Below are 20,201 nucleotides of genomic sequence, written 5' to 3' on the forward strand. Positions count from 1 at the left end.
TTTTCACAATTGTTTTCTTTCACAACTTATATTTATTCATTCATTCCTATCCAATAAAGAAATTTTATGTATTTATTCGTTCCCATTTATTCTTTCATTGGTAATTTTGTAGCATCGCAAAAGTTATTAACTTACTGTCAATACTACACATATCATCACCTTCTGAACAATTTAAATCAAAATAAATCAGACGTTAATTTTCATTGCGTCAGATGTCAAAACAACAAAATGAATCTTCACTGTCAACATATATTACGCAGAAAGTCTTCTAATTATGTTGTTAATTTATGTTAGGACATCAATATATATAGTCTATGTTTTTATTGAATTCAATAATCTTTATATTTTGTTTCGGAAAGGTAATGTGCCTTTAAATCTATTTAATTATTCATAATGTGTTTCAATCCTAATTTTCATATGAAAATTTGGATTTTCAATGCACAATATTTACAACTGATTTAATATCCATAAGTTTATGCACATAATTTCTTTGACTTGCATGTTTTATCACCTTTCACGTCAATATCATGTTCATAGGTCTGATAACTAGTCCACGCCCTAGGTCCGGGAGGTTTCAATCGCCAGTATCTACATTTATTAACTTTGCGTATAAATGTAATTTGAAGATAACGTTTTGTTATATAAACCTCTGCATGTCACCCAAACCCCACCAAGCTGTACCTGATGACAATACAAGCGTTGTACATCCTCTCCATAGTAGCATTGGACAACGGAGCAATAAGTGTCCTTCCGCTTTCAAACAATAGTTTACCTAAATAGTTTTTATTTACTTGAGGTTTTAGAACTTTACAATATCAGTGAGCTGGTTGCTATCTGCTGACATTAAGTTCGAAATGCTACACAATTTGAAATAACTTCCAAAACATATCATTGTTCTGAATGATAGTATTGTAATGGCATAGGTGGATGTAAATGATCTAAAACGCATAACATTAATGAAAATTCAAAGGAGGTGAACTTATATAATGATTTAGTTTTGTTTTTCATCTCGAGCTGGGTAAATAAAATATAAATAATATTATTTTGTATTTTGGACTATACTAAAATTAACCAATATCATAACAATGTGCCTTAGCTGTGACGTAATCTCTTCCAATAACAGTCAATATTATTGTACAAAGGATGTCGTTTATATTACTTGATTCATTGTTACAGTTCAATAGGTCCCAAATTATAACTTGCTAATGCTTAATCTGATTACGATTATTAATAACCTGTTTTAATAAAAGTATTAGATCATTTTTAGTTATATAACCATCGATGTTCTTACTGTCAATGAATGATGTTTCATGAACACATTTACTGCCGTTGAACCCTGTCTGAACGCCGAAAGTGTAATAAATTACGACAAGTATCAATAGTACATGATCAAAGACAAGTACTCCGCGGCGTCGAGAATCAAAACATTTTCTCATTGGATGGTTCGTTTACAAGGTGGGCGGGACAAAATATGACTTGAAGGGCACGTGTGTTTATGCTAGGTTTACACTATGTTCCCGGCGACCACGTTAGCCCCGTTTGCCCGAAACGTGGTGCGCCGTCGAATTTTGGCTATTTTTGTCTCCGTATTCAAGTTGAGCTAGGTCTTGTGAAGTTTTGCCACGGTCTTTTACGGATTACGTGGTAGACCGTGGATATAGGGGAAAGTGCTGTTCCCGGAGGTTAAAGGTACATAACGGCTTTAGCACGGTCTATCAAGTATACCACTACGTTATCTCTAGGCCTGTTACGATCTGATGAGGTCTGCTACGTTTTACACGTTTTGATCAAGCTCCGATACGTTTTTCACGGTCCGCAACGGCTTACTAGGGATGAAAGTCTGATGCCGGCTTTTTTGGAGCAAATGAAACAATATTTATTGCCGAAAATCTCTTTTCAAACAGGTTTTAATTAAAAAACATGTTAAAAGAAAAGAAAATCTTAACTCTATTTGGTATAAATATATAATTATTAGAGCCAAGTGTTTCTACGCAATTTTTTCTTCTCTAATGGTTCTCACTTAATCTGCCTTTTGCAATGATAGCTTTGGTGTGATTTGAGGGTTTAAATGTGTTTGATAATGAATATTTCTATTTATTACTACAAAGAATTCCATGAAGTATCAATATGTACCAGGCCAGACAATGATACTCCACCATATATTGCTTGCAACGTAAGACCGTAATAAGACGTAACACGCCGTATCACGTCGGGATTTCAACCGCTCCAAGCCGTGATGTGCCTTGACAGAACGCATAAAAACGGTTAGCATCCACCTTGGCTTGCCGTCAAAACCTTGACAAACCTGAACAAAACGGCACAAAACGTGCAGCCAATCTGCATCAACCGTGATAAAACGTGGAAAACACGCAACAGAACGTCACAAAACTTGGGATTCCGGGTAACGTGCTTGCTGCCCGTTCCACCACGGACCGTCTGGAAGTTTTGTTACGGCCTCGAACGCACTGTTACGTTTTGTTAAGTCACTCCCGTTTTATTACGTACTGTGGCGTTTACCATCTGTACCGTGACTGCCGTGGCAATTTTTTTGATAGTTTAAAAATCTTGCACGGTATCCACGGTAATCACGACCGCTCACGTTTGTCTATCACGTCCTTCTGCGTTATCTCGCAGTGTCTCGCGGTCACCACGTTTTGTCCACGGCGGCCTGAAACGGGGCTGCCGTGGCCGCCAGGAACATAGTGTAAACCTAACATTAGAGGTTACAATTTGGTGTTCGTGCAAGATTGCGGACGCCGTAGACAATTTCATGAAGAAAAAAAAGATCCAGAGTCTAATTATCAGCAAGCATAAGATAAACAAGAATACACAAACACATCAGTGTCAGCCACCTATGATAATCAGTGACTGGTAAGCTGAGCTTTGAATGAATGGCTTGTTAGCTTAAACGATTCACTTGAGTAAAGAACTATTATGTCTTTATTTTAGATATATTAATAAATCCTTATATTTCTAGTAAAATTACGTAGGGAACCGCAACCGCAAAGTCACGGCTGCAGGTCGTGTGCAAAATAGTCAAATTTTTTAGATTTTCAATCTCACTTGGTTTGAAATATTATTACTGCAAACCTAACAAGCTACAAGGTTAGTGACATTTTTAACTGTACTGTTATAGAGAGCAACCAACTAAATAATTTTACACAGACCACAGTGTTAAACTTTGTTAAAGTTTTGTACTGTATTATTAAAACAAAGGAATATTAGTTAGCTATTGTGTTCTATAATTAAAGTCTAGGTTCTCATATAATAATGGATAGAAAAAAAAGTTTGGGTCCTTCTGCTCAAACTCCAACCAGGGTAGCTTTATTGAAATCAGGCGCATTTTGAACTAAAATATACCTGTCAGAAAACATTTTTACTTTTGAAATTCATAATTAGCCAGCCAATCAGCGGCCGGGTTAAAATTCTATCCTGGGCTCAATCTTGTATACACAGGGGCCATTTCGAAGGGCTTTTTTATTTAGTTGGTTGTTCCCTATATATAATTAGTCATCAACTTGGATCTGGTACCGTAGCGAGTTCACTCACAATGTTATTGTTAAGTCAACGTGTCTGCTATCCGATTGCTCTTTAAAGTTTGTTAATGATCTCAAACACATTTATTACTTATTGTGGTAACTTTAAGTAACTAGATTCTAATCTTTTAAAATATTTCTGACAACTATTCATGTGTAATATCTCAAGACATTGACAAGTGCACGGAGTAAAGTGGACCGCCGATGTTTTGGACATCTGCAAGGTATTTCATAGATTTAGAGGTTTCGGTGGCCAACAAACACAATGCGATTTTAAAATGTTATCTTTTCTAAATACAACACCTCTTTGTGCAAGTTGTCAAGCATTTATTGTTAATGTTTTGCATTGAAATTACCACCTTTATAACATCGATTTTGTGGCTCCCTGGACGTCGATTTTCTTAAAAAAAATTGATGTGCAAAATATACCGCCGGGGGGAGATGAAAGACATCAAAATACCGGCGGTATATATCAGCATATGCCTATAGACTACATTATCAATCTGCAAACGCGAGAAACGAAAGTTAAAATGAAAACTCAAATGAATAGCCCCCATATAAGCCGTCATCGAAGACACTGATGGATACACCAGTACTCTCAATGAGCCTGACCATGGTACAGCACAAACCAGTCAATCCTTCCGTAGAAGCGACAGCTATATTAGCTTACTAGCTGATGTCAACGCACATAATACTCCCAATTCCTATTTTTGCCGCTTTTTTGAGCAATGTCGATAAGTGTAAATACAAAAAACCAAGAACGTAACCAGATATATTGCATTTGTAGCATAGCCACAACGTACAACTGAGGTTTGAGACTACAATCATTTTTAACTCAGCCTACATATGTACTTCAAGTTCAGCCAATCATCGCCATCTTAGTGTGAGTGGGACGCGACTATGTTATTGCGTCACTTCATTCAATACAATGTACACTCGCTACAGTAGTATGGTACTTTCCTTGTTCACAGATAGGGTCCAACGGCAGTAAAAACGACATCTAGTCAGATACATTAAGATTTCATGTGTCCTTTGAAATGGACAGAATTCTTCCAGTGTAATTTCCTTTTCTTTTAAAAATAATGTAGAAATCAACATTTCAGTTTAGTTCGATATATTCATATTACGGTACCTATCACAGTAAATCAAGAACTGAGATAATATGTCACAAACAGTATCGAATTCGGCACTCCCTGCTAATTACGTTGATCAAACATGTCAAATGGCCTGAGGAATGCTTACAAGCAATGCAAGTCCTTCTCCGACATCATATCAGCTGTTTGGGTGGGTGTGTTGCTTGGTGTCTTCGGCGGTATGCTTCAGTAATATATCACTATAAAACGGGCAACAGTTCCACTCTGCAAGAAGACACAACATGATTATACCGCAGTCTCCCAAAACAGCACCTCTCACTTCAAACAAACTACACACATTGGAGGCCATCCTTGATTGACCCTAGCTGTTAATAGGACGTTAATTAATCAATTAAACAAACGATACCATATCTATAGGACGATGTTATCACTTTTGGTGTTATTACTGAATCAGATGTTGTTGGTTCGTGTTGTTTATAAATAATAAAAACATCACAGCAATATAACCAGTGTATGTTACGATAATTAAATTCGACATCCCAACGTAAAATCACATCGAGATAAAATTACAACAATTGTCAGAATATGTAACTATAATTTGGAAATAAATCGAAGGTAAAATGTTGGTAGCATGTACCATGTAAATATTCATAAAAGGATATTTTAAGGACAGCCTCTAGTTTATGTGATGTCTTACGTATTCGTGTTGGTCCTTTCTTATAATGGAACATATTACCCAAAAGTAAGGCTATATTAAAGGAGACGTTAGAAAGAAGAACAAGAATTCCACGGAAGTGGATGTGCATTACAAAAAATAGTTATTTACTATTGAAAATATTCTTAATCATTAAGACTGTCAGTCCGAAGTTATCAAGACCCGTAGCTCTTGCAAATATTGATGGAATTTGACCAGTACCTAACCACTCAGAGATATCATAAAGCAATACAAGAGCTGTTGGAGAACAGCAAAGCTCGCCTATTCAGAAGAAGTTGATGTTCAAGTATTTACTATTTAAATATATCAAGCAGTGCCCTCAGTCTATATTATTTTGCCTCTAACAGAAGTTGAAATGTCTTCTTTTGCAGTATAATTTTTTATGGTAAACACAGACAATGTTATGAGTCTATGTGAAAAAACTTAAACCTGGAAATATGACAAATTAACAGACTCAAAAACCCCCTAAAGGGCCCCAAATTGGTTGTATTATCACGTTCAGCATCCATACACATTAGGAAAATAAAATCATAAACATTTATGATGACTTAAGCTTAAACAATAGACAAAATAGAAACTTGCTCAAAAACGTTAACATGGAAATATGACAAATTAACAGACTCAAAAAAACCATAAAGGGCCCCAAATTGGTTGTATTATCACGTTCAGCATCCACACACATTAGGAAAATAAAATAATAAACATCTATGATGACTTGAGCTTAAAAAATTGACGAAACAGAAACTTGCTCAAAAACTTTAACGTGAAATGGGACGCCGACAACATTAGCTCCCCCTATTCTTCGAATAGGCGAGCAAATAAAAAAACTGTATACCAAATTTGGTTGAAATTGGACAATAAGTTTATAGAGAGGAAACCATGAATTTTTCTGTCTCGACAATTTCAAAGTCAAAACTGTAGCCAGACAATAAGTCGGTTCTAGGGAAGGAACCATATTATAACGACTCATGAATACGACCAATGAGGCCAGATGGTTATACCGTGGCACCCGTAAAGCATGACAGTTACAACGAGAGATGGATCTTGGAAATTTTGCACCGACTATAGACGTTTAAATAATGTAACGCTCAAGGACTCGTACCTCCTTCAAAATATCGATGACTCGCTTGACGCTTTACGAGGGTCAAAGTGGTTCTCTACCTTGGACCTTGCCGGTGGTTATTGGCGAGTAGAGATGGACGAAAAGTATAAAGAAAAGACAGCATTTGTTACTACACAAGACCTTTTCAGTTAAATGTTATACCCTTCGTGCTCTATAACGCACACACGGAATACGTATTGTCAGGCTTACACTTGGAAACCTGTCTCATCTACATTGATGATAATATTGTATTCTCTACTATGTTGGAAACTCATATTACTCGACTAGTGGAAATTCTCAAAAGAATTAGAGGTGCTGGGCTTAAAATATCTCCTAAGACATGTTATCTATTTCAACAACAAGTTTCCTTTCTAGGACATATCGTATTGGGACAGGGAATTTCGACTGATTCTGCATATGGTACGAGACTGACCACAGCCTCAGAATGAGCATGATGTACGCATTTGTTCCTTCTACCGTAGGTTTAAAAAAAATTGGAGGTAGCGAAGCCTATAAATAAATCAACAGAGAAACACTAATTTTTCTCCTGGGCGTCAGATTGTGAAGAGATTTCTAGACGACTTAAGAATCTGCTGGTCACTGCACCAGTACTTAGATAACGAAACTTGGAATTACCTTCATCCTGGATACAGAAGCCAGCAACTTTGGAGTTGGAGCTGTCTTATCTCAAGTCGAGGATGGACAGGAAAAAGTAGTTGCTAAAAGTCAGTAAAGCTCTAAGTAACTTAACTTAGAACGTAACTATTGCGTCACTCGACGGAAATTTTTAGCCGTCGTTTTAGCTCTTAAACATATTCATCATTCTATGGTGTGGAATTCCTCATTCGGACAGTTCATAGAGCACTTAACTGGCTACTAAAGTTCAAGAATTCGAGAACAAATGCCAGGTGGCTGGAAGTTCTTGGCACATATAGGGCTACCATACTACACCGACCTGGCAGGTTCCATGGCAACGCAGATGGACCATCTAGACGGCCTTGCCATAAGTGTGATTACTGTGGCAAGAAAGATGAAAAAGAACAAAACGATGAGCCAATCTTAAATTCAGGACAGCCAACCTAACAGATCATTGTCAAAATTGGATTGAACCAAAATCTCCCTAAAGATCTAAGAGAGGAACAAATAAATGATCCAGTTGTAGCTACTGTCATAGGATGGCTGAGATTATATAAGCAGAAACCCACGTGGGACGATATTAGCAGTGGTAATGTATTTAGCAAAGCATATTGGGCACAGTGGAACTTCTTGCGCTTAGTAGACGGAGTCTTTATATAAAACCAGATCATTTTTCGGATCAGAAGTTGATGTTGGTCATATCGAAAACAAAACAAGAATATTAAAGATACTAGATGATGATCCAGGATCTGGACATTTCGGGATACACAGAACCGTAGCTAGGGTTAAAGATAGACTTTTCTGGCTAGGATGTCAAAAAAGTGTCCGAAAGTGGTGTACAAATTGCAAAGACTGTCAACAGAGAAAGCGAACTAGCCCAACTCACCGAGGGTTAGTGAAACAATATATCGGAGGAGCTCCTCTCGAAAGAGTTACCATGGATATTCTAGGAACGCTGCCTTAGTCAATATATGGTAATAAATATATATTAGTCTTAACCGACTTCTTACTAGATTGATGGAGTGTTACACCATGCCTGATCAGGAGGCTGAAACTATTGCTACTGTATAGGAGATTTCAGAATAGATGGCGTGACGTCACAGAAAGTTTACATCCGGGTCCTCAAAGATACAAACACAGTATGGCGACTAATGATAGCAAGAACAGATACGTACATCCCAGCTATACAATCGATACTTTGACAAAATACACATTCATACTTGCAAATTCCGATCTTATAATTGTTTCTTAATGTTTCAAAGGTTACAGACATTTATATCTTTATATTTACAATTATTTATCGCTAAATATATTTGTGTAGGTTGAGACTGCGGTAAATTCATGTTATGTCTTCTTGTATAGTGGAACTATTGCCCTTTTTATAGTGCTATATCACTGAAGCATGCCGCCGAAGACACCAAGCAACACACCCGAAGCATAGGTAGAAATCTATGTTGTGAAAAAGTTATGAATAGATAATTGATTTTATTGTGTAATGTTTCTGTTATACATGTAAAAACTGTTCACAACACTATTAAATATAACGAAATGTGAACCACCTTCCCAGAACACGGCCGCTCGTGCATGACTTAGCTGGTAGATCACCTCAGGCCACAGCCCATAGTTGGGAATTTAATAATATAAATACGTAATTACCAACACATACCTCAATAAGTACTTTTAAAAGATATGTATTCCGTTCTTCACCATGCATATCATGTTTTAAAGGAATGCTATAAACCAGTGTAACACTTACATGTATATGCAGATCTACGCAATGTACATGTTTACCTAATGTAAACGTATGGCTGCCGATAGCTCGAAAAATAAGATGGTGAAATCGTTCAGTTTTAATGCTGTAGAGTTTATTTTTTCATTTCGGTCGCTTTTATTCCATGCAACGCTAAGTGAAGTCTCAAATTGAAGTGATGTTACTTTCAAATAATTCGAATACGTGTTAGATAGACTACATTTAGATTTATGAATACAGATCGTAATACTGTAAATGCCGAATAGGACACATTGCGCACGACTTCGAAAATCATAAAATACTAAAAGTTTTGTTTAAAAATATGATCAAAAGTAACAATAAACTGGCTCATTTGTATGTCATAAACTAAATTCCAAAATTAACAGTAATCGCTTATTAAAATTTCAGTACGATATTTGCGGAATTTAATTTGTAATTTCAAGCTGATATTAGCAATATTCTATCAATGTTTATACATAATGGCGACCGTGTTTTTTCTCGTGGCGGCCGAAAATGGAGTATTAACATCGTAAAAGATATGAATACCATATGTTTATATCTATATATTATTGTTAAATATTTTTATTTACACCTTTTGTAATTACGATAAAGCAACAATTCTCGGATTGCCGTACTAATATTTACTACAATAAAATGTAAACAAACATCGAAGCGGCTGTGTTCCCAACAAGTTAATGTGTACAGATATACGGAGTTGTACCTTTGAGCGCCCGGATGTACCTTTGTGTGACGTCATCGCCATCTCCTATTGTCAATAACTTTTTAAGTCGCTACGGGGTAGCTCGCCAACTACATACCGACCAGGGTCGTCAGTTCGAATCCAAGCTGTTTCAGCACCTTTGTCAAGTATTGAATACAGATAAGACGAAAACTACATCATACCATCGACAAAGTGATGGGTTGGTAGAGCGTTTTAATCGGACTGTCGAGGATATTTGAGCAAGTATGTAGCTCAAAATCAAAGGGATCGGGACGTCCACCTTCCCCTTGCAACATTAGCCTATGTATCCTCGGTACATTGTAGCACTGGATACACTTCAAGCATGTTTATGTTTGAGATAGAATTACATATAGACTTATTATATGATGAACAACCAAATGGGGAGGAAAACCCAAAACACAGCAGTTATGAAGAACTACTGATACATAAGTTGTGGGACTTACATGAAAGCGCCAGACAGGAAATAACCAACGCCAGTGATCGACAGAAAAGGACATACGACCACAGGGCCAATTCTAAATATTATAAAGTAGGAGATCCTGTATGTTGCCGTGTGTTTACAAAAGTAAAAGGGAGATCACCCAAACTAGAGAATAGATGGGATGGGCCTTATTATTATGTAGAAGACCGGATCTCGATCCTTGTTTGCAAAATCAGGAAACCTAGAGCAGTGAATAAGAAAGTTGTACACCATGATCTATTGAAACCCTATCGAGGACTCGGCAGTAATCTAGTAGTCGAACCAGACAATTAAGTAAATTATACACCGGGAAATAATACCTAGGCTGAGGGAAGGAAGGGAGATATCGTTAATACTGATAATGTGTCAGAACCGAGACACATGAACAGGAACCGGAGAAAACCTTTGTGGTTGAAGATTCCCTGTTATGAGTCATGTCCTAATACTATAATACATATACATATGTTTAGAATGAAGAATTGTTGGAATTTTCGTAATTCCAGCACCGTTGCTGTCCGGTACGGTTACCCAAAGCATGTTGGGTAGGGGGGTGGTTGAAATTTCTGGCTACTTGTATCCCCAGTACTGTAAATCTGTGATCCTTGTTTTGGTGCACCTGTCCTGGCCATAAAGATGACCCAGGACTGTCAGTCCGAATCCTTGGCGAGCCACCTTGGATATTTTAGTAAGAGGATCCATGGATATTCAAATCGACGGATATACAGGACGACATACAGATTGTCTGAAACAAGACAAGAGGCCCATGGGCCTTAGCGGTCACCCGAGTTCAGATACAGAATGAAACAAGACATGCTTATAAACACTAAATATTTGCCCATTCGGCCCTTGAAGTCAGTCAGTGATTTTATAAATTAGACTTTTTAATCTATGAAGATTATTTGGTTCCATCAAATCTGTGGATTCAGAAGAAAGATTTTTGAAATGTTATCCATTTTGACCCCTTTTGGCCATCCCCTCTGGCCCCTGGGGGTCGGCGAGGACAAATATGAATATAATGTTAAAATGCTATTTCAGATTGATAATTGTAACCCAGTTTGACTAATTTCCTATGAAAACTAGGCAAATAATGTTCATAAATGTGTTTCTCCTATATAAATTAAAGTAAACTTGACCCCCTCCCCAGGGGGAAACCTGAGACCCAAGGGTCATATAATTCTCAATTAAAACACCTTAAGACCTGCGATTATTTTTCGTGGGTCCTTTTCAATCGGGATGTGCATGTAGATTGATCACTGCCGACGAGTATTTGATTCTACCATTTCCAGTATTTAAGAAGATTTTTAAAGTTTAAGCCTATTTGCCCCTTTTGGCCCCGCCCCTCTGCCCCGAGGGGGTTGACCAGGACCAATATATATATGATATTAAAATCTTATCTCGAAGGCTAATAATTCTAAACAAGTTTGACTCATTTCCTATGAAAATTGAGCAAAACATGCTCATAAATGTGTTTTCCCTATATAAACTATAGTAAACTTGACCCCTCCCCAGGGGGAAACGCGAGACCCCAGGGTCATATAATTCACGATTTTTGTAGAGGACCTCAAGACCTTTTTTGAAGATTTTTTAAGTTATAGCCTATTTGACCCCTTTTGACCCCGCCCCTAAGGGTCAGGCATGGAAAATTGGTTAATAGGATTCAATGGCCATCTCCTACTGATAATTCTGACAATATTTGACTCATTTCCTATCACAAATGATCAAATAATACTCAAAAATGTGTTTTCCCTATATAAACTATAGTAAACTTAACCCCCTCCCCAGGGGGAAACCAGAGACCCCAGGGTCATATAATTCACAATTTTTGTAAAGGACCTTAGGACCTTACTATCTATGAAGAGTATTTAATTCCATCACATATGTGAGTGGAAAAGAAGATTTTTGAAAATTTAGTCAATTTTACCCCTTTGGCCCCTCCCATAGCTCCCTGGGGGGTGGAGACCATATAATTCACAATTTTGATTGGCCTTATGTCTTAGAAGGTTTGTGCAAAATTTCATTGAAATTGCTTCCGCAGTTTTGGAGAAAATGTAAATTGTTTACGGACATACGACGGACGACGACGGACAAAAGGCGATTAGAATAGGTCACTTGAGACTTCGTCTCAGATGACCTAAAATTGTTGAATACAGAAATATTAATCAATAAATACGGAGGCCTAATCAGAGATAGCTTAGGACTACTGTACCTTAAAGCTAATATTATCCTTATAAACTAATGATACTTATTTTTGTGTTACAGAATGTCGTCCCCTCCAAGGTCATTCCCTTGTCCGACATGCAAAAAACGTATCTTCTGATGAAGAGCTTGTCACAACACAATGCCTGTACAGTCATTACAAGTACACGGCACAGAGAGCTGCGCATATGCCAATACATGTGGCCAGAAGGCACAAGGTACTCCAGAGCCCAGTCGACACCCCCAACATTTCAATGTGAGAAGTGTGATTTACAATGTTTGTTTATTTGATTATTTTAACGTCCTATTAACAGCCAGGGTCATGTAACCTCCCATGTATGCAGTGCGTAGCGTGTGTGAAGTGCGTGGTGCGTGTTTTGGAAGACAGCAATAAGTTCGTATTGTGTCTTCTTGTATAGTGGAACTGTTGCCCTTTTTATAGTGCTATATCACTGAAGCATGCCGCCAAAGACACCAAGCAACATACCCAACCCAGTCACATTATACTGACACATGAGCGAACCAGTCGTCCCACTCCCTGCCGACACCTCCCATTATTTCAATGTGAGGAATGTGGTTTACAAAGTAGAGAGGAACAGAAGCCCATTGACAAAGGACCAGGAGGATCAAAACGGGAAAAATGGTAATGTGGAGACTGTATGGCTTTGAGGAGATGTGTGCGGTAACTCCCCTCACTTCTCCCGAGAGAGTAGAGATTTACGAACCAGTTTTCCCTTCAGAGGAGATGTTCACAGATCCCACACCAGTCATTCCTGCCCTGGGTGTCTCCCAACCTGATGGGGAAAACCCAGTGGCAGAGGCCAAAGGAGTTGCTGGGACCTCAGCGGTGGACCTCCGAAGAGGAGCATTAGCTCTTCTTTGGAGGGGGCATGCCTTTGTTCCCTCCAGCGCTGAGTAGGTGGGACCTTTTGTTTGTTTGATTAATTAACGTCCTATTAACAGCTATGATCATGTAAGGACGGCCTCCCATGCATGCGTGAATGTTGTGCGAGGTGCGTGTTTTGGGAGACTAATAATATGTCCAAATGATGTAATTGCTATTGTTAACTCAGGGAAACCCTGTATATTCATGTGTGATATGTACAGAAATGAGTGAAAGCTTCATAGGCCAAGTATGTACTAACTGGCACAGAGAATTTTTTTGATTAATACAGTGTATGTATTTTTATTCAACCCATTAGGACTAATGTAAAGAAGTAATACTGTATTTACATCTAGGGAAAATAGTATAAAAGTCAACACAAGCTTTGAAATGGGTAGTTAAATTGAAGGCACAGGCAATAATGTAAATCATACTAATGTACAAGTACCATTGTATTTTTAGGAATATATTTACTAGTTAGGGCTATAAACTGTGATATTACTAGCTTTGGTCTTTTAGACACTATTGTTAAATCCACATTCGTTAATAATGTTAATAACATTATTTACGTCAACGTCTTCAAAGTTGGGGGTAATGTAACGAATGTACATTGTGTGATATTTTGTCCTGTAATACAGCCATGGTGTGAATCCTTGTATGTGTGCGATGATCAGCTGTTTACATGTTGTCATATTGATACCCCTGGTGTGTTAAACAGGTCATAAAAGCAATATAAAACGTATTTTGTACAGAGTGGGGAAACCGTAGTTAGATTTTACATTTTACTTTATAGTTCATGCCAATGCATGTTCATTTGTGGATATTTCTGATTTTATATAAGTTTTTTCTTGTAAGCAGTAGTTCATCACGGATCGAAGCCGCCGCCATCTTCAATCGGAACTCGACCCAGCGTTCAGTGTCAAAACTGATATTTTATCAGCGTATGTTTAATAATGGTTGTTGTGACTTAAATTATGGTTTATAAGACCAAGGAACCTTTTAATTTACGGAGCAATTATTCCATACGTACTTTCCCCACTGAAAAACTGTTGACACTGATTTTTCGGCCGGTTCTTTTTAAATACGGCCTTAAAATGTAATCGAATGCTTGTTATAAGTTTAACCATGCCTAGTGAACATTTTTACATTGTTAAATAATAGTTGTACGCCAAGTTCTTAAGTTTTCGTGTACTGTCAATTTTGCACTATGTTGTGACGTCGGCGGAGCACGTTTGTTATGCGAGAAAACAGTCTGAACGGCCTCCATGGAGCGATCACACTGAATTTTAACTCTCTCATCTCGGCATCGGGTATATATTCATATGCCATTTATCTAAAAGGTACATCTTTCTTAAGAATTATCTTCCTTACATTGTAAGCAATTCTAGGATTGTCTTATAATTACAATGGAGTAACTAATTAAATAATACGAGTTCTAACCATTGGAAATTATTTGGATTATAATCTGGTCATAGAGAAATTGTAATTCCATAAATAATTTATACTTCGGATATCACAAGAGCCTAGTGTACTCTTGTATTTCTATTACAAGATTTAGTTAATCTTGTAATAGTAAAATTTATTACCTGATCCATTTCTATAAACCATGAAGTTATTTGTTACTAAGTTTTTAGTCTATATCAAGTGTTATTGTAAATATTTATACAAAATTTGAAGTTAAGAAGTCTATTCATTGTTGTAAGACTTCAACTCGAGATTATGACTATATTGATAAATATAACTGTAAATTATGAATTGTTAACTTTTATTGTTGTAATTTGATTACGGTACATATTCTATTAATTTTTGTTTGTTTAATTAATCAACGTCCTATTAACAGCTATGGTCATGTTAGGACGGCCTCTCATGTATGCGGTGTGTTGCGTGCATGTTGTGCGAGGTGCGTGTTTTGGGAGATTGCGGTATATTCGTGTTGTGTTCTTGTATAGTGGAACTGATGCCCTTTTTTTATAGTGCTCAATTTCGATTTTCAATTTCAACAAATTTTATTGACATATTATTTACAGTCAAGAGGATTAGACAACAGGCAAGGCCTATCTAGGTCTTCTCCTTAAAGTGAAAAGTGGCAAGAAGTATAGACAAATATTATAGTATATTCAAACAAGCAAAAACAAAAGGGGAAGTAACTCCTTAATGTTAAAATTTAATATATGTATATATATATATTTACATTGTAAGCCATTAGAGGTATTTAATGTAGATTGTTATACAAAAAGTTATAATTAAAATAAATGACTTGTTACCATCGAGAGTAAACTGTTTATCATAAATATTTGTTGGCATTGGGTTATATCCCCCACAGAAGAAAGGCCAGACAGTCCATATGCATACTGATACTGATGAGGATCAAAAGCCAATGTCAGCAAATAGATATGTAGCATCTAATGTGGTTACACAAGCTAAGTAGATAATCTCGTTTCGGTTTTAATCAGTTTAAAAGGAGTTACTTCGTATCAATAAAAATGGAAAAGATATATAATTTAGGTATATTTATCTAGGTTTCATTTACATGGTATAAAACTCTCAAAGTAAGTTTTATACAGATAATCTGATAAGAGAACATTTGTAACCGAGTAGTAGCAATTATCCATATCACAAAAACCATTTCATATTCTGTAATATATTAAATTGAATTTAGAACCTAGAGCCTGCTATATATTTGAAGTGCTATATCACTGAAGCATGCCGCCGAAGACACCAAGCAACACACCCCACCGGTCACATTATACTGACAACGGGCGAACCAGTCGTCCCACTCCCTGTATGCTGAGCGCTAAGCAGGAGCAGAGCCTTTCTCCCAGGAGCGAACGCTCGATTCAAGACCAAAAGTGAGGCGGTATCTAGGGAGATTTTAGGAAAGATAGTCGTTGGGAAGAAAAGAAAAGATAATATCCTAAATTTAGTCGCCTTTTAAGATCATGCAATAGGGGCAGCAGGTACAATTCTTACGCCCTACCTGCAGGGCAGTTTTATCTAGATTTCAAGTTATTGATAAATCCTTGATTGTTTTTTTTATTAAATTAACTATTAACTAATTATTTCGCCATTCCTACTTATTAAAAATACAGAATGTTTGTGCAAGTAATTAATTTACTGTCAACTTAGAACTTCAAAATGTCAACTTGTATGACTATATGTACCAATTATTCAGCTATCATTATCTTCTTTGTAGGTCGACAAATGGCCCTTTGTTCAATTTTTTAAGAGGGCACCATCCAAAAAACAGACTTCCTCATGCCAGTGGGTAGGAGGTGATGCATTGCATACCATCCTCTCCTGTGACGTGAGATCCCTTACAATCTGTCAATAGCTAACATTAGCAACAAAACGTCCGTCAAACATATGACATTTGCGATATGAATTAGTACATAACGTGACTTTTTTCTGGCGTTTTCATTGGCTAAGCTCCCGGATACTATTTAGCCTAAGCACATCACGTGACAGAAAGCTGGATTCTGATTGGCTACACACATGGGTACTATTTCAAATTTTGCAATAGTGCCCGGAAAAACAGGCACTATTGAAGTGGCGCGAAATTGAACGTGAATGTATTGTAACGTCACCATAACATGACCTCATTATAATGTTACTTCGGCCAAGACGTCAAGATGGCGGACGGGCTATTATGTGCGGGGATGGAAGCAAATGTTGCTTTTGTACAGAAGACAGTTCACTCATGTTCTATACTATTCTACTTTTAATCTTCATGAAGCTGGATCCCGTTTTACAGAAACACAGATTTCTGCAACAATTCATATGTTGTACTTTTAATGTAACAACAAGGTGTGGAAATGAAGACAGCGTTGCGAGATGTCGCTTGACGTACTTCTGTAACAATGACATGAAAACGGGTCTCATGTGAGGGTGATATACTAAACAAATTATGGCCTGTTTGGGAGGGCACTATTGCCTCATAGTATTATCTCGTGATAGAATAGTGCGCTCGCCTGCGGCTCAGGCACTATTCCGAACGTCACATTGACGAAAATAACGTCACTGTCGCCATCTGCGCTGTTCATTAGCAAACAAGCTGTGTGCGGACGACGTTTTGTAAAACTTCAATGTCACATGTCACAGTTTGGGAATTTGAATGCTGACGAATTTACAAAAGAACAAAATAGCAAACAGTGATATTAATGTTTTGCAAAACGTCGTCAGCACACAGCTTGTTTGCCAGTGAACAGCGCAGATAGCGACAGTGACGTCATTTTCGTCAATATGACGTTCGTAACATTCGCCCTGCAGGTAGGGCGTTAGAATTGCACCTGCTGCCCCTATTGCATGATCGTAAAAGGCGACTAAATTTAGGATCTTATCTTTTCTCTTCTTCCTAACTGACTTTATCTTTCCTAATGCCTCCCTTGGCACCGCCTCACTTTTGGCATTGAGTTGAGCGTTCGCCCCTGTGAGGAAGGCTCTGGGTTCTGTCCCCTGGCCGAGACACACCAAAGTCTTATTATAAAAGTGGTAGTTTCTGCTCCTGCTTAGCGTTCAGCATACAGGGAGTGGGACAACTGGTTCGCCCGTTGTCGGTATAATGTGACCGGGTGGGGTGTGTTGCTTGGTGTCTTCGGCGGCATGCTTCAGTGATATAGCACTATAAAAGGGCAACAGTTCCACTATACAAGAAGACACAACACAAACATACCCGCAACACACCGCATACATGGGAGGCCGTCCTTACATGACCATAGCTGTTAATACGACGTTAATAAATCAAACAAACATAAATTGCCGTATCACAACCTTATAAGGGTAGAGCAATGGAGGGTATTATCGTCAGGGGGTAGTTATCGCCTGTTTTTCCTTAATTTAACATTATTTTGATAAATGGTACAGTCCGGTTGCTATAGTTTTCATCCAAGTAAAATGTTGTTCCTTCGGAACCTTTCGGACCCTATCATCATTCAGGCAAAGCCTTATCTCTGTGTGCTTTGATGGTCAAACCTTTAAATACGTTTTCCATACTGTATTTCCGGTCGTCTTACGTGATTGGATAAGGTGAGTCAAACACACTTTTCCTTAAGAGATCAAATTTGTGAAACAAATGCAAGAATATACATGATTTGTGAAAAATTCTAGAGCGTCTGCTAAATCGACTAGCGTTCTGTGTACATCCGGGCTACTTCAATGTCGTAAATGGGCCTGGCGATAACTAACTCACATTGCACACTGGAGGCAGTTATCGTCAGTTGTCTAAATAAAAAAAGAAAATGTAAAATAAAACGGATTTCAATATACAATTCTCAAATAAAACTTTAATTGAATGATGGAAATAATATTTGAGATCTTAAATTATTGGCCATAAAGTAGAAAAATGTTACTATATTTGGAACATTGCTTTCATTTTCATATCATAATAAGTGGGTCATATTTTGGCCTATTTTATAGCATCTATATCTACATGAAGTCCGCGATATAACAATACCATGCAGATGTATATTTGGCTGTATTCAGTAGAAAGTAACTAGAATTGATATTTATAATAGATCTATATAAATTTCATCACAATTTATGTTATTTAAAAATTCAAACGTGCTAGGCCTAGCACTGGATAAAGGGCGACAACTCTTACTGTCAACCAAGGGAAAAAAAGCCACAATGCCATGTATCTGCTTTTAGTTTCACACAATATCCTTGCATTAAGTATCAGCTTCTAATGAGAAACAATAAAGGTCAATAAATACATCTAGGTAATTATGTAGTTAATGTTAAAATATCATGTTTTCTGTTATCCTTTGTTTTATTGGACTCTCTCCAAAGGAAAACTATCATATGGGCAGTAGGACTGGAAATTGTGGTTTGGATTACAAATAATTAAATTGCATTGTGTTAATGACAGATCCATATGTCATGATGTAAAGAAAAAAAATACTGCTCAAGTCATTGGTCAGAGCCTACCATGGTCCATGTATGCATTGATGGTATCAGAACTACATACCATGGTTTATGTTTCTTTAACAGAGCACATGATTTTACATAATAATTACTGCCTCCTCTGGGACTTGAACCAAGGATATCTGGCTTACTAGTTTTATGCTAAACCGATCGAGATAAAGAGATCTCTCTAGCCTAGCAGTACATTGCTGCTAGTGGTTATTAACGTTAAATTTATATGCATTGAAGGACTATTTGTAAATAGGAACATACCATGGTACATGTATGTATTGAAGAATTAAACATACGTACATGTACTTGGTCCATGTATATATTGACGGATCAATACTGTAGTCCACAACACTGTGGCCTCGGATGTACATATTGAATGCTTCAACAATTCTTTATTGTGTATAATTATGAAAATAAATAAAACTTTCTAAATAAATAAATTAATTTATTTACAAATCTGTCATGTGGAAATTGGTTACACAGAAACAAATAGAACAATTATGCATGCATGAAAAGTATTTTTTGGAGGTTGTTGATTATTGAAAACTTTTTCCCCCTTTTTTAAAAGTTTATTATCCCCCCATTATTTACAGAAAAATGTCAAAGCAAATTGGCGCTAAGAAAAAAATGAAGCGGCTGCAGTACCCTGCTGAGAATATGGCTGCATCCATAAACATGGTCCGTAGTGGAGCAATGAGCAAACACAAGGCTTCAAATGTATACCAAGTTCCAAGATCAACGCTTAACGATATCAAACGCTTAACGCTATCCTCTATCAAAGTCAGAGTTCCCTGAAGTGAAACGCATTCTAGATATCGATGGCCGACCAAATCCATTCAGTAACAACCTTCCTGGAAAGGACTGGTATGCTGCATTCCGAAGAAGAAATCCTACCATTACAACCAAGATCCCTCAATCTCTAGGTCATGAAAGGGCAGCTATCACTGAAATTATGATACAGGACTGGTCTCGTGAGTTTCTGTTGCAGGATGTATCCGATTATGAAGATTTGATCAAAGATCCACGTCGGATATTTAATGCTGATGAAAGCGGGTTTCCCCTTTGTGTTAAATCTGACAAAGTTCTGGCACCTCTTGGATCAAAACACATATACCAAGTTGTTGCCAGAGACAAAACACAGATAACAATGATGGTCTGTATGAATGCTGTTGGTAAT

The sequence above is a fragment of the Argopecten irradians genome, chromosome 10 (genome assembly GCF_041381155.1).
Source record: "Argopecten irradians isolate NY chromosome 10, Ai_NY, whole genome shotgun sequence".
Classification (NCBI taxonomy): Eukaryota; Metazoa; Mollusca; class Bivalvia; order Pectinida; family Pectinidae; genus Argopecten; species Argopecten irradians.